Here is a 2,944-nt window from a genome sequence, read left to right on the forward strand (position 1 = left end):
CGCAATTCTACAACAAAAAGACCAACCCAGTTAAAAAACAGGCAAAGGACTTAAATAGGCAGTTCGCCAAAGATTTATAAATGGCCGATAAGCACGTGAAAAGATGCTCAACATCATTAGCCACTAGGGAAATGCAAATCCAAACCACAATGAGATACTACTTCACACCCAGAAGAATGGCTTTTATTAAACACAAAACAGAAAATAACAAATGTTGGGGCAGGATGTAGAGAAATAGGATCCCTCGTAAAATGGTGCAGCCATTGTGGAAAACAGTTTTGAAGTCCCTCAAAAATTAAACATAAAATTACCATATGACCCAGCAATCCCACTTCTAGGTATATACTTCAAAGAACTGAAAGCAAAGAGACAAGCATGTATTTGCACACCAATGTTCATAGTGGCATTATTCACAATTGCCAAAAGAGGAAGCAACTCATGTGTCCATCGGCTGATGCATGGATAAACAAAATGTGGTGTATACACACATGATGGAATGTTATTCAGCTGTAAGAAGTGGAGTGCTGATATGGATGACCCCTGAAGGTATCATGTTGAGTGGAATAAGCCAGACACAAAAGGGAAAATATTGTATGAGCTCATTGATATGAAAGAATTAGAATATGCAATTTCAGAATCAGAAATTGGAATATAGTTTACCAGGGGCTGGGGTAGAGAAGGGAATGGGAAATTGATGCCCAGTTGGTAGTTTCTACTTGGGGTGATGGAATATTTTGGTAATGGATGGTGGTGATGGTAGGACAAAATGAATGCAATTGACACCACTGAACTTGAAAATGGTTAAAATGGGAGGTTTTACGCTGTATGTATGTTAACACAATAAAAACTAAAGAAAAAACAAAATAAAGGCCCAAACAGGACAGCCGGGAGGAAGCCCTGCTCTCCCTGGCTCCCCCTCTAATCACCCTTAGAGTTGGGGGTTTTAAGGGGGTAGGGCCCCAAGGTCATCCAGACCCAGGGGTTCCGCCCGCCTTGTCAAACAAAGTGCAACCAAGTCCATGTTAACAGGACGAAACAGTCTCTTCAACAAATGGTGCTGGGAGAACTGGATATCCATAACCAAAAGAATGAAAGAGGACCGCTATCTCAGTTCCTTACAGGAATCAACTCAGAATGGATCAAAGACCTAAATATAAAAGCCAAGACCATAAAGCTACTGGAAGAAAACGTAGGGAAACACCCTTAAGACCTTGCAGTAGGTGGTGGTTTCTTGGACCTTACACCCAAAGACATGCAACAAAAGGAAAAATAGATAAATGGGACCTCCTCAAAATTAAACACTTCTGTACCTCAAAGGACTTTGTGAAAAGGGTAAAAAGGCAGGCGACTCAACGGGAGAAAATATTTGGACATCATATGTTGGATATGGGTTGAATATCCAGGGTATATAAAGAGATGTTACAACTCAACAATAAAAAGACAAACGACCCAATTAAAAAGTGGGCAAAAGACTTGAAGAGTCAAGTGTCTAGACTTGACTAGACATTTGTCCAAAGAAGAAATACAAATGGCAAAAGAAAAACAACACAATAATGATTAAGGAAATGCAAAGCAAAACTATAATGAGATATCATTTCACACCTATCAGAATGGCCACTATTAAAAAGATAGAGAAATAGAGAGGATGTGGAGAGAGAGGAACACTTACTCACTGTAGTGGGAAAGCAGAATGGTGCAGCCACTGTGGAGGACGGTTTGGCAGTTCCTAAAGAAGCTGAATATAGAGTTGCCACAGGACCCTGCAATACTACTACGGGGTGTATACCCAGAAGAACTGAGAGCAGTGACACGAACAGACATCTGCACACTGATGTTCACACAGGCGTTATTCACAACTGCCAAAAGTCAGAAACAACCCAGGTGTCCACCAACTGATGAAAGGATAAACAAACTGTGGTGTATTCACATGATGGAATATTATGCAGCTGTCAGAAGAAATGAAGTCGGAAAACATGACAACGTGGATGAACCTGGAGGACATTATATTGGGTGAAGCAAGCCAGACACGAAAGGACAAATACTGTATGATTGCGTTACTATGCACCAAACATATTGTGTAACATATTGTATGCTTCGAAAAAATTTTTTTCTATGTATCCAGTCTTTTTGAGAAATGTATGGTTTTATTCAACTCTTATTTTTAAATTATTGTTTATAGTTTCAATTATTAAACGTACAAAAGAAAAAATTCTTTCATGAACGTAAAAAACCAAACCCCAGTACAGAGACTAACGAAGGGGATCCCTGTGTGTCCTCCCACCTGGCCCTTCACAAACCAGCTGCACCCCTGGGAAGTGACGAGCCTCTCGGGTGCCGACGAGGTCACCGGGCTCGGGTGGCCTGTGCCAGCTGGTGACAGTGTCCAAAGTCGGTGCCACCCAGGCCAGCAAGAACTCCCCACCCCGGGGGCTCCCCCACCCTGCCCAGGCTCCCTTAGCCCTTGCTCTGAGACCAGGCCCTAGTCCGTGGCCCCGTCCCCCGCCCAGCGCCCTCTACCCCCTCCTCAACCCACTGATCTCTGATAAGAAAAGCCCGGATCCCCGAGGCGGCGGCGGCAGCTTACATAAGCTGCAGGTGTCTGGGTCAGAGGCACCCCCGCCCCCCAGAAGACTTGAAGGAGACTCTGTGCTCAGGGGAGCTCCCTGGGGGGCAGCAACGGCTAAGCAGGGTTTGGGTGTCAGCTGGCACGTCATGGGGCTGGAGTGTGCAGAGAAGGTGGGGTCAGGCCCACGTGGGCTCCCAGATGTTAGGCCTGTCCCCGCATCTCACCCAGGGCCCGTTCTCCAGCAGGCGCGCGAGCCTCTGGGCGTTGGGGAGGGAAGATGACCAGGGAAGCACCCTGGAAGCTGTCCCCCGAGGCCACGGCTCGCTGGCACCCTCCCAGGCAGCAGGCTTGTGCAAAAACACACTGCAGAGACAGACC

Source organism: Dasypus novemcinctus, chromosome 10, assembly GCF_030445035.2.
Source record: "Dasypus novemcinctus isolate mDasNov1 chromosome 10, mDasNov1.1.hap2, whole genome shotgun sequence".
Lineage (NCBI taxonomy): Eukaryota > Metazoa > Chordata > Mammalia > Cingulata > Dasypodidae > Dasypus > Dasypus novemcinctus.